This window comes from Hyla sarda, chromosome 8 (genome assembly GCF_029499605.1).
Source record: "Hyla sarda isolate aHylSar1 chromosome 8, aHylSar1.hap1, whole genome shotgun sequence".
In the NCBI taxonomy this organism is placed as follows: Eukaryota; Metazoa; Chordata; class Amphibia; order Anura; family Hylidae; genus Hyla; species Hyla sarda.
Genome location: NC_079196.1, coordinates 193,487,369 through 193,500,849, shown reverse-complemented (window position 1 = coordinate 193,500,849; position 13,481 = coordinate 193,487,369). Strand labels below are relative to the sequence as shown.

At 47.6% G+C, this 13,481-nt stretch overlaps 1 protein-coding gene across 1 annotated transcript in view; it reads left to right on the top strand.

Moving 5' to 3' along the window:
• Positions 1-551: 551 nt before the first annotated feature.
• Positions 552-13,481, top strand: part of IL21R (interleukin 21 receptor) — a 149,093-nt gene continuing 136,163 nt past the window's right edge. The window contains exon 1 of the mRNA XM_056535841.1: positions 552-621. The gene's annotated coding sequence lies outside the window, so the exon portion shown is untranslated. The remainder of the gene's footprint in view (positions 622-13,481) is intronic.

Sequence of the window (13,481 nt, the reverse complement as noted above, 5' to 3'; positions counted from 1 at the left end):
CCATCATCCGGGCCTCTGAATTAAAAACTGCTTCAGGGAGTATCACACTTCCATACGGTACTAAATTTTCCCTCTTCATTTTAATTTCCCATAATTTGACCCCAATGTACCAAGTCCAGAGTACATTGCAAATTTCAACCCCATAAAACCACTAAAATGCCCAAAAAACTCTTTATAAAAAAAAAACTGATAAGACCTCTGGGGGTATTTCTTCCAAAAATGGGTCACTGAGTCACTATCATCGGGGACTTTTTATGTTGCCTCAAATGTTCAGCGCTCTCTCTCCACCTGAGCGAGGTGCGCATTAATGCAACAGGTTAGGGACGGCCACACACATCACATTCCCAGAATGATGATTCAGAGCATAGGGTTTGGGGTGGGCATATTTTTTTGTTTTGGCTATGCTCTGGGTCATCATTCTGGGAACATAATTTATAATTTTATGTCCCACTGTACCACACTTTAGTTACATAGTGTACCCTAGTTATTTACCACATGTAATGCCCCTTGAGGGGGGTCCCACTGTTCCTCCTCCATAGGAGAAATACAAAGCTCAAGGACCCTGACTGATCTCCGGCACCTCTGAGACCAGTGTGCAAGCTGTTTACGGCCAAATATGAGGTATGTCCTTACTCCAAAGAAATGTATTTGCAAATTTACAGTAACATTTTCTCCTGTTACCACTTGTGAAAATGAAAAATTTGGGGTAACCCCAGCATTTTTGTGTAAAAAAAACAAAATTTTTCCTTTTCACATGCCACTTAATGAACATTTATCAAACACCTGAGGGGTGTTAAGGCTCACTGTACCCCTTGTTACGTTCTTTGAGGGGTGTAGTTTCCAAAATGGTATGCCATGTGTTTTTTTTTTTTTTGCTGTTCTGGCACCATAGGGGCTTCTTAATGCGACATGCCCCCCCCCCCCCCCCCCCCCCATTTCAGCAAAATTTGCAAATGTGACTCCTCTTCTGAGCATTGTAGTGCACCAGCAGAGCACTTAACATCCACTCATGGGGTATTTCCATACTCAGAAGAGATGGGGTTACAAATTTTGGGGGGCATTTTGTCCTATTATCCCTTGTAAAAATTTGGAATTTGAGAGAGAACCAGCATTTTTGTGAAAAAAAAACATAATTTACACATCCAACTTTAACGAAAAGTCGTCAAACACCTGTGGTGTGTTAAGGCTCACTGGACCCCTTGTTATGTGCCTTGAGGGGTGCAGTTTCCAAAATAGTATGCCATGTGGGGTTTTATTTGCTGTCCTGGCGCCATAGAGGCTTCCTAAATGGGACATGCCCCCCAAAAACCATTTCAGCAAAATTTGCTTTTCAAAAGCCAAATGTGACTCCTTCTCTTCTGAGCATTGTAGTGTGCCAGCAGAGCACTTGACATCCACACATGGGGTATTTCCATACTCAGAAGAGATGAGGTTACAAATTTTGGGGGGCATTTTGTCCTATTATCCCTTATAAAAAAAAAAATTTCATTTGAGGGAAAACCAGCATTTTAGTGAAAAAAAATAATTTGCACATCCGACTTTAACCTCTTAAGGACCAATGACGTCCTGGGACGTCATGGCACCCTGGGCCTTAAGGACCAATGACATCCCAGGACATCATGGCATTTTCCGCTCCCTGCCGCTCGCCAGGCAGAGATCGGAACCGGATGCCTGCTGAAATCCTTCAGCAGGCATCCAGGGCAAACGCCGAGGTGGGCCATGTAAATCTCAAGGGAAATTGCCCTTGCGATCTGCGGCGATACCGGGCTGATCGGGTCTCTGGGACCCGACCGCCCGGTAATTTTGCATGATCCCGGCAGCCAGGACCATGGTAAAGTATAGGAGCCGAGGTGTCAAGCCTGCCACCTCCTCCGATCCCCTGCGATTCTTCGGTTAGTTAACCGACCAATTGCAGTGGGGGGGGGGGGCGGTTACTTCCTCCCGCCCTGCCCGGCCCCTGGAAGTCCGGAGAGGACGGAAAGAAGACCGGAGGATGCAGCGGGGGACGGGGGAGTGCTGGGGACCGGCCCCGGTACTTACCGCGTCCCTGAAGACCCGGATCCCGGCGATGAAGACGGCGGCGGCGGCAACAGGTGAGTGGATCTTCAGCCGCGGTCGGGCCCTTTACAGCAATGCACGTCGCCGTAAAGCGACATGCATTGCTGTATTGGGACCCTGTATACTACAACTCCCAGCATGCCCAGACAGCCCTTGGCGTCTAGGCATGCTGGGAGTTGTAGTTTTGCAACATCTGGAGGTCCACAGTTTGGAGACCACTGTGCCCTTCCAGATGTTGCAAAACTACACATCCTCAGCATGCCCTTACTGTCCAGGCATGCTGGGAGTTGTAGTTCTGTAACATCTGGCCCTTCAGATGTTGCAGAACTACAACTCCCAGCATGCCTGGACAGTTTTGGCATACTGGGAGTTGTAGTTTTGCAACATCTGGAAGGGCACAGATTGGGAACCACTGTATTAGTGGTCTGCAAACTGTAGTCCTCCAGATGTTGCAAAACTACAACTCCAAGCATGCTGGGAGTTGTAGTTCGGCAACATCTGGCTCTAAAAATGTTGCCGAACTACTACTTCCAGCATGCCTGAGAATGCTGGGAGTTGTAGTTTTGCAACAACCGGAGGCACACTGGTTGGGAAACATTGTCTGTTTCCTAACTCAGTGTTTCCCAACCCGTGTGCCTCCAGGGTGTATGGGGCAACACCAGCATGTTAGTGTAAAATTTTTTATTTTTTTAAACTAACAGGCTGGTGTAGACCCCAACTTTTCCTTTTCATAAGGGGTAAAGGGAGAAAAAGCCCCCAAAATTTGTAGTGAAATTTCTCCCGAGTACGGAAATACCCCATATGTGGTCCTAAACAGTCTCCTTGAAATACGACAGGGCCCTTAAATGAGCGCCATGCGCATTTGAGGACTAAATTAGGGATTGCATAGGGGTGGACATAGGGGTATTCTATGCCAGTGGTTCCCAAACAGGGTGCCTCCAGCTGTTGCTAAACTCCCAGCATACCTGGACAGTCAGTGGCTCTCCAGAAATGCTGGGAGTTGTTGTTTTGCAACAGCTGGAGGCTCCGTTTTGGAAACACGGTTTTCATTTTTATTGGGGGGGGGGACAGTGTAAGGGGGTGTATATGTAGTGTTTTACCCTTTATTATGTGGTAGTGTAGTGTAGTTTTTTTACGGTACATTTGCACTGGTGTGTTACGGCGAGCTTACAGCTAGGAGTTTGCGCTGCATCGAAAAATTTGCCGCAGCCCAAACTTGAAGCAGGAAACTTACTGTGAATGCAACCTGTACGTTCACATGGGGGGGGGGGGGGGGGCAAACCTCCAGCTGTTTCAAGACTACAACTCCCAGCATGTTCTGACAGACCGTGCATACTGGGAGTTGTACCTTTGCAAAAGCTGGAGGCACACTGGTTGGAAAACCTTCAGTTAGGTTCTGTTACCTAACTCAGTATTTTCCAACCAGTGTGCCTCCAGCTGTTGCAAAACTATAACTCACAGCATGTTCTGATCGCCGAAGGGCATGCTGTGAGATGTAGTTATGCAACAGCTGGAGGTACGCAACTACAACTCCCAGCATGCCGAGATAGCTGTTTGGGCATGCTGGTATTTGCAGTTTTGCAACATCTGGAGGGCTACAGTTTATAGACCACTGCACCGTGATCTCCAAACTGTGACCCTCCAGATGTTGCAAAACTACAAATACCAGCATGCCAAGACAGCAAAGAGCTGTTTGGGCATGCTAGGAGTTGTAGTTTTGCAAGATCTGGAGGGATACAGTTTAGAGACCACTGTATAGTGCTTTCAGACTGTAGCCCTCCAGCTGTTGCAAAACTACATATGCCAGCATGCCCAAACAGCTGTCTGGGCATGCTGGGAGTTGTAGTTTTGCAACAACTGGAGGGCTACAGGTTAGAGACCACTGTATAGGCAACTAGGCAACTTACTGGCTTCCGTAGGATCCCGGGAGCCATCCTCTTCGGCTGCACGACATCGCCGCCCGCTGATCACCGTCGCCCGCTGCCTCAGGACGGGTAAGTGGATTTCGGCGCCCGGTCCTCTTCGGTTTCCCCATTCTGCCCCGCCTATTGTGGGTGGGTAGGACGGGGAAAACAAAAGTTAACCCCCCCGCCCCCGATCTGCTATTGGTCTTCGCTTCTGATGACCAATAGCAGTTATATGAGGGTTGGCACCCCTGCCACCTCACTCCTATGCCTTCAGGGGGATCGTAGGTGTCTTAGACAACCGCGATCCCCCTTGAATTCACTTGCGATTTGCACCAATCGCCGACATGGGGGGGGTCTAATGACCCCCCTGGGCATTTGCGCGGGAAGCCTGCTGATCAATATCAGCAGTCACCCCGGTCCAGTCCCCGCCCGGTGCGCGGTGGGGACCGAAATTCCCACGGGCGTATGCATACGCCCTTCATCCTTAAGTACCAGGACGCAAGGGCGTATGCATACGCCCTTCTTCCCCAACAGGTTAAGATCAAATACTGGAGGACAAGACTCCCTTAATCCCTTAACGATGCAGGACATATATTTACGTCCTGCGCCGGCTCCCCCGATATGAAGCATCACATCGCGTCCGTCCCGACGCTCATCAACGGCCGGCACCCGCGGCTAATACCACACATCGCCAATTACGGCAATGTGCGTTATTAACCCTTTAGAAGCAGCGGACCGCCGCTTCTAAAGTGAACGTGAAACTATCCCGATGAAATCGCGGCGTCCCGAACAGCTTACAGGACACCAGGAGAGCCCTTACCTGCCTCCTCGGTGACGAATGACTGCTCCGTGCCTAAGATCAAGGCAGGAGCAGTCAAGCGCCGATAACACTGATCACAGGCGTGTTAATACACGCCAGTGATCAGCATGAGAGATCAGTGTGTGCAGTGTTATAGGTCCATATGGGACCTATAACACTGCAAAATAAAAAAAATTAAAAAAGTGTTAATAAAGGTCATTTAACCCCTTCCCTAATAAAAGTTTGAATCACCCCCCTTTTCCCATAAAAAAAAATTAAACAGTGTAAATAAAAAAAAATAAACATATATGGTATCGCTGCGTGTGTAAATGTCCGAACTATAAAAATATATAATTAATTAAACCGCACGGTCAATGGCGTACGCGCAAAAAAATTCCAAAGTCCAAAAAAAGCGTATTTTTGGTCACTTTTTATACCATTAAAAATGAATAAAAAGTGATCAAAAAGTCCGATCAAAACAAAAATGGTACCCATAAAAACTTCAGATCACGGCGCAAAAAATGAGTCCTCATACTGCTCCGTACGGGGAAAAATAAAAAAGTTATAGGGGTCAGAAGATGACATTTTTAAACGTATCCATTTTCCTGCATGTAGTTATGATTTTTTCCAGAAGTATGACAAAATCAAACTTATATAAATAGGGTATCATTTTAACCATATGGACCTACAGAATAATGATAAGGTGTCATTTTTACCGAAATATGCACTGCGTAGAAACGGAAGCCCCCAAAAGTTACAAAATGGCGTTTTTTCTTCGATTTTGTTGCACAATGATTTTTTTTCCATTTCGCCATGAATTTTTGGGTAAAATGACTAATGTCACTGCAAAGTAGAATTGGTGACACAAAAAATAAGCCATAATATGGATTTTTAGGTGGAAAATTGAAAGGGTTATGATTTTTAAAAGGTAAGGAGGAAAAAAGGAAAGTGCAAAAACTGAAAAACCCTGAGTCCTTAAGGGGTTAAGACCACTGGAGTCTGGAGGAGGCGCTGTTAAAGAGGTTATCAAGACAGCTGAAAAAGTAAGAACTTACCCTGCTTCCCAGTTGCTCACTTCAGGTTTGGTCTCATCCTGATACCTTCTGGTATGAAAATGGAGGACCGAGATGGGGGAGCAGGTGGCATGTTCAGTCGTCACATGCAGGCAAAATCAGTGGCAGCAAATGTATGCAACATTGTGTGTACATTGTCTACCACATGGAGGCCTGGTCTCGCCCGCATGTGGTGACCATAGCACATTACCTGACCCCTTATTTCAGCCTCCCCCTTTATTCCAGGTGAGAATGTATCGGGATGAGATGAGAGCTAACTGGAAAAGAGCCACTGAAGGAAGGGTGAAGTTTATTTTAGCTCCTCTGATAACCCCTTTAACATATAGAGGCAAATGAGGCGCCTTTAACAACAGAAGGTTTCATTTGCCTCATAAGGGGTAGGAGGAGACCCCCTTTAAGATCAAATACTGGAGGACAAGACTCCCTTAAGACCACTGGAGTCTGGAGGAGGCGCTGTTAAAGAGGTTATCAAGACAGCTGAAAAGGTATGACCTTACCTCGCTTCCCAGCAGCTCACTTCTGGTTTGGTATCGACTCGTCCTGATACCATCTGGTGTGAAAATGGAGGGCTTGGATGGGGGAGAAGGTAGAATGTTGCAGTCATCAGATGCAGGCAAAATCAGTGGCAGCAAATGTATGCAACATCGTGTGTACATTGTCTACCACATGAAGGTCTGGTTTCGCCCACATGTGGTTTCCACAATACATTACCTGACTCCTTATTTCAGCCTCCCCCTTTATTCCAGGTGAGAAGGTATCGGGAAGATATGAAATCAAACTGTGAAAGAGCCACTGGTGAGAGGGGAAAGTTTATGCCATTTTAGCTCCTCTGATAGCACCTTTAACATATAGAGGCAAATGAGGCACCTTTAACATCAGAAGAACTCATTTGCCTCATAAGGGGTAGGAGGAATTCAGACTAGTGAGTTAAATTAAAAGTGTAATAAAAAAATAAATAAAGGTGCTAGACACATACAAATTAGATGTACATGGTCAGGATTAGGTACTGAGTGATATATTTAAAAAATTGGTTTTTTGTGCTTTAACATCAGGAGGACTAATTTGCCTCATAAGGGATAGGAGGAGACCCCTTTTAAGATCAAAGACTGGAGGACAAGACTCCCTTAAGACCATTGGAGTGTGGAGGAGGCACTGTTAAAGAGGTTATCAAGACAGCTGAAAAGTTATGAACTTACCCCGCTTCCCAGCAGCTCACTTCTGGTTTGGTCTCAACTCGTCCCGATACCTTCTGGAATGAAAATGGAGGGCCGAGATGGGGGAGCAGGTAGCATTTTGCAGTCGTCACATGCAGGCAAAATCAGTGGCAGCAAATGTATGCAACATCGTATGTACATTGGCTACCACATGAAGGCCTGGTTTCGCCCACATATGGTGACCACAGCAAATTACCTGTCCCCTTATTTCAGCCATCCCCTTTATTCCAGGTGAGAATTTATCGGGATGAGATAAGACCAAACTGGAAAAGAGCCACTGGAGGGAGGGGACAGTTTATGCCATTTTAGCTCCTCTGATAGCACCTTTAACATATAGAGGCAAATGAGGCGCCTTTAACATCAGGAGGATTCATTTGCCTCATAAGGGTTAGGAGAAGACCCCCTTTAAGATCAAAGGCTGAAGGACAAGACTCCCTTAAGACCATTGGAGTCTGAAGGAGGCGCTGTTAAAGAGGTTATCAAGACAGCTGAAAGCGCATGACCTTCCTTCGCTTCCCAGCAGCTCATTTCTGGTTTGGTTTCGACTCGTCCTGATACCTTCTGGTATGTGAATGGAGGGCGAGATGAGGGAGCAGGTAGCATGTTGCAGTCGTCACATGCAGGCGAAATCAGTGGCAGCAAATGTATGCAACATTGTGTGCACATTGGCTACCACATAGAGGCCTGGTCTCGCCCGCATGTGGTGACCACAGCACATTACCTCACCCATTATTTCAGCCACCCCCTTTATTCTAGGAGATAAGGTATCGTGAGATGAAACCAAACTGTGAAAGAGCAACTGGAGAGAGGATAAAGTTTATGCCAACTAAGCTCCTCTGATAACCCCATTAACATATAGAGGAAAATGAGGCGCCTTTTACATCAGGAGGATTCATTTGCCTCATAAGGGGTAGGAGTAGACCCCTTTTAAGATCAAAGACTGGAAGGCAAGACTCCCTTAAGGCCATTGGAGTCTGGAGGAGGCACTGTAAAAGAGGTTATCAAGACAGCTGAAAACGTATGACCTTCCTTCGCTTACCAGCAGCTCACTTCTGATTTGGTCTCGACTCGTCCTGATTCCTTCCGGTATGAAAATGGAGGGCTGAGATGGGGGAGAAGGTAGCTTGTAGTCACATGCAAGCGAAATCAGTGGCAGCAAACAAATGCAACATCGTGTGCACATTGGCTACCACATGGAGGCCTGGTTTCGCCCCCACATGTGGTGATCACAACACATTACCTGACCCCTTATTTCAGCCACCCCCTTTATTCCAGGTGAGGAGATATCAGGATGAGATGAGAGCTATTTGGAAAAGAGCCACTGGAGGGAGGAAACATTTTATGCATTTTTAGCTCCTCTGATAGCACCTTTAACATATAGAGGCAAATGAGGCGCCCTTAACATCAGGAGGAGACCCCCTTTAAGATCAAATAATGGAGAACAGGACTCCCTTAAGACCAGTAGAGTCTAGAGGAGGCGCTGTTTAAAGAGGTTATCAAGACAGCTGAAAATGTATGACCTTACCTCACTTCCCAGCAGATCACTTCTGGTTTGGTCTCGACTCGTCCTGATACCTCCACGGTAGCTTTACTGAGGGTAGAGAGGTGATATAGTCTATGCAGTACAGCCAATTTCCCAAATAGGTGACCAGTTACACAGAGGGACCTCGCAGGCTTCCTGGGACTTGCAGTATATAGATACACTTTAGTGCAGGCCATGGTGACTATATAGAAGACTTGACTGACTTGACAATTGACAAGAAGATGACTTTGAGCTTACTTGAGCTGACTTGTGGCTACAGGCTTTAGGCTTGAGGCCTCAAATGCTCTGGACACACTCTGAGGCAACTGCACTGGACCTCAGCAGAAGCAAGAATGCGGGAGGAGAGCGATTGTAGCTCCACCCCTGATTTTATTGGAGTGTCTTGCAAAGAGCCCATAGGTCACTAGAGGGGTCACCTGGTCACTAGTGGCTCCTGGGTATCAAGCACATGGTCACACTAGTTAAAGAAACATTACACTTTTAACATATAACATGTGTACATAGGGGATAAAACTGCAGGGGGCCCTGGGTACATAAATGGACTCTTTGTAACCATGCGACTGCTGTAGTAACATGTCAAATGACAATATACATAGCTCTTTCGGATTGGGCTGCCAGAGGCTATCTACCCAATGCATTGGCTACTGGGGTCTCTTGGTTGGACACACTTCCCCCAGAGCTCTATGCATTGTTAGACAACATTAGACATTTGTTACCTTATTTTACCTTCTGGCCAGTAAAATATCCTGGGCACGTGGACACAAGAAAATATTAGACATTAAGCATCATAAACATTTTGTGGACTAGTACTATGGTAAATGCTACAGCCCTAATGTGATATTAAACATATGTGCATGACTTAACGTGGTGTTAGTGGACTATGTGTAGCACAGGACTTCATGTGGTATTTTAATCTTTATACCTAGCTGGAACTTGGCCTTGAGTGGACCGTTGAGGACCTACACAGCACCTACCCTTGGGATTAAGGAATGCCTACTTCTTCGGGAGCTCTTGACTCGATTGGAATTGCAACAGGCTCTCCCTCGTCGAATTCTGGAGTAGGTAGCGGTTCGGGACTGGCAGGACTTGGACTTCTTGGCAGAGACATTGGTGAGACAGGAGATCGGGAGATTGGGGTATAGACTGGTGACAGGACTGGGACTGGTGTGGCTACTAAGGTTGGTTGAACCGGTCCAGGGTTTGGCGAGATACAGAAGACCGAAGGTTGACTTGGGGAGAACATAGGGACATTCATGGATGGGTGGATTTCCTTGCCCGGCATATACTCCCTCGCAGGTCTGACAGCTGGTGGAGAAGGTGCTGGGAGCAGGAATAGGTCTTCCTTGAGACACAGCTTGATTCTGTTACGATGGACAATTTGCGGCTCATACCCAAGTTTTTGTACCTCGTACATGTCAGAGTCTGGATAGGGTACAGACATCACTGTGTATGGTTCTGTCTCCCAGATAGAGTCCAGTTTATGAGTTCTCGGGAACTTCCGCAGCCAGACTTTGTCATCTAGCTGGAGGGGTTTGGCAGAGGCATGACAGTTATAATCTTGCTGTTGTCTTCGTTGAGCCTCGCCCATCTTTTTACCAACAATCTCTTTTGCTTCTTGGATCCTTCTTTGATCCTGGGGAGTTATTGAATGGGGCTTGAAGCCCAAATGTCCGGTCCTTCGGCAGCTGCCCATGCCATTCCATCATCGGGTAGAAAGGGGTGTAGCCGGTAGAACAATGGACCGTGTTGTTATAAATCTCCAACAATTGGGGCAACAATTGGGGCCACTCTTCATGCTTGGATACAGATGCAGCTCGCAACATGTTGATGAAGACTTGATTGATGTGCTCACAGAGCCCGTTCCCTTGAGAGTGGTAAGCTGTTGTCCAAAGTTTCTTACAGGCGTGGAACTGACACAGCTCCTCAAAGAGTTGGGCCTCGAAGGCCCTTCCACGGTCTGTTAGGACAGACTCCGGACACCCAAGGGTTTGCACCCAATTGGAGTACAACATCTGGGCCGCTATCTTGGCTGTGAGGTCTTTAACGGGTACCATGACAACCCATTTGGAGTAGTGATCCACCATGGTGAGAGCATAAGTGTGCCCAGACTGGGTAGGAGACAACTTGACATGGTCTAGCGCGACCAACGGATTAGGCCTTTCACTCTGGATTGAATGGAGGGGTGCTCTTGCGCCCTTGCACACATTCTTGGTGACATTGCAGAGTGCACACTCACTGCACCATTTCTCAATGTCGCTCCACATTCCAATCCAGTAGCCTCGGTCTTGTGGACTCCAAAGTGTCCCGACTGATCATGACATGTGTTGCGGACCATCGCCGCATCTCTTCGAGGAACCAGAATCTGATGAAGTCGAGCATCAGAGACCGGATCCAAAGAATTTCTGTAGCTGGGTTGTCGCCGGTGAGGATTCTGTGTTGGATCATGGACGCATGTACGAAGTCTGTAGGGTGTTTACTAAAAGCCTTGTGGTACCTTTTGGCGACGTTGACGACTCCTTTGACTTGATCCCTTGGGGTGGTATTGTCTCCTACTTGGAGTTGCGCCCACCAGGGCTCAGGAGAACTCATACAGGATCCTTCAACCACTTGGGCCGCATGCTGTTGAGCCACCTTGTGTTCTGTTAGGATGACCCTTGACTCTATGAGATACAGCTGGGCGACTGGGGTGTATTTAGGTAGCACAGTAGTAGAATCAGACAGATTGACTAACCGTACTGGGGCCCATTGGTAACTGTAACAAGGCTTCTCGCAGCTCCAACAAGGATGATCGAGGATGATCTTCCAGTTGCATTGGCTCCAGCAGGGCTTGATAGTCCTTGTTTCTTACTCCAGGACTTGCACGGCACCAGATGATGGTCTCTATGTTGGGTTGCAAGGTCACCGACCTGATGTCTTGTACTCGCCCTCTGCAGATTTCACCTTGCTTGTTGGAAAACTTCTCTGCCTGTAGAACTTTCAAGTGGTGTTGCACAGCCCATTGGCCTGAAGGGGACATGTAGGGGAGAGAGGTACGGAATCCACTATTTCAACAAAACAGTTTTTCATAATGTTCATCTCCATTATAAATTCAGCAGACCCCTTATCTGCCACATTATTTACAATCACTCCCTGCCCAATAAGTACATGCTTTCCCAACTGAATAGTTGGCTCCCAGTATCCAGGTCTGGGTATTGGTTGTCTTACCTGCCACTACTCTAAAGTCAACATCATCAGGCTCACACAATAAACTAGCATCCCAATGCTGATAGAATTTTTTTTTATGTATGGTAGCCACTTGTGACCCTGTATCTATCAGCGCCTCCAACTGTACACCCTCTACAATAATTTTTACATAGGGGCAGGATGCAACATAAAGTGCGAGTCCTAACTTAGGCATTCGGGTTTGGACCTGGTGACTGTTTTCCTGAGGGCCGGTCCGCGACCTCAGGAGAAATCTGTTTAAATCCCTGCATCTTCCAATGTCCTGACTTATTGCAGTAAGTACAAAAGGGCCTATGAGTCCCCGAGGGCCTATTGGACGGAGGGTTGAAATTGCAGGGGGCAGGGACAGGTTTCCTATGTGGGGGCTGTTCATAGTCAGGTGGGGCGGCCCGAATGGCAAGCTCCTTCACCGCCTTAGTCAACTGTTCAATGTCCTGCTTAACACTTAACACTTTGTAGGTCAAAGGCTGTGGTGACTGGCAAAGCAGATGATACTGATGTGGGGGCCCATGATGGTGGTATTGGCCCAACTACCGGCCCTTGTGGCTCTTGGACAGGAGTACAAACTTCCTCTAACTCAGTCCCGGACTCAATCACTTGAATAGTCAGTCTCTTAAAAGCAGGGCAGGACAAATGAGGGTTTTTGACTGCTAACATTCTCAACTGGGCTTTGTCCCACTTATTATGAGCCCCATCGATAAATCTGTCCATTAACACCTTGTTGCCCTGCTGGGGATTTATACCATCTAGTTTTTGGACAGTCTCTAGGGCCTGGGTTCTCAACCTGGAGTACGCGTACCCTTAGGGGTACGCCAGGGGCTGTCGGGGTACGTGAAAGCGCTGACAAATACCGGCCATGCATTGGCCAGTATTTGTCAGCGCATAGCCTGTAAGTGAGCTGCGTGGTTGCCGTAGAGACGTGTGGCCTCCCCTGATGTTGCGCGGAGTTGCCGCACAGCGCAGGGGGACGTTAGTGCGGCCCCGCCGAACATCCCGTGAAGGAGCAGGTAACGGGACCGCAGGACGCCAGGTAAACAACTGTATGGGACGGAGGGGGGACTGTATGGGACGGAGGGGGGACTGTATGGGACGGAGCACAAGGCATTAAGATGGAAGGGGAGAGGGATAATGGCGGAGGGGGGATGAGGAGTAATAAAGCACAAGGCTTTAAAATGTAATGCCTTGTGCTTTATTACTCCCCCCCCCCCCTCCGCCATTAGCCCTCTCCCCTTCCATCTTAATCCCCTTGCACTATTCCCCCTCTCTCTGATCCCCTTTTGCCATATCGGATAATAATGGCACAAGGGGATTAAGGTGGAGGGGGGAAAATGGCAAAAGGGGATCAGAGGGAGGTGGGAATAATGACACAAGGGGATTAAGATGGAGGGGGGGTTGATTATCCCCCTCCATCTTAATCCCCTTGTGCTATTATTCCTCCTCCATCTTTATCCCCTTGTGCCAATATTCCCCCCTCCCTCTGATCCCCTTTTGCCATTTTTCCCCCCTCCAACTTAATCCCCTTGTGCTATTATTATCTGATATGGCAAAAGGAGGGAATAATGGTACAAAGGGATTAAGATTGAGGGGGGAATAATGGCACAAGGGGATTAAAAGGGAGGGGGGAATAATGGCACAAGGGGATTAAGATGGAGGAGGGAATAATGG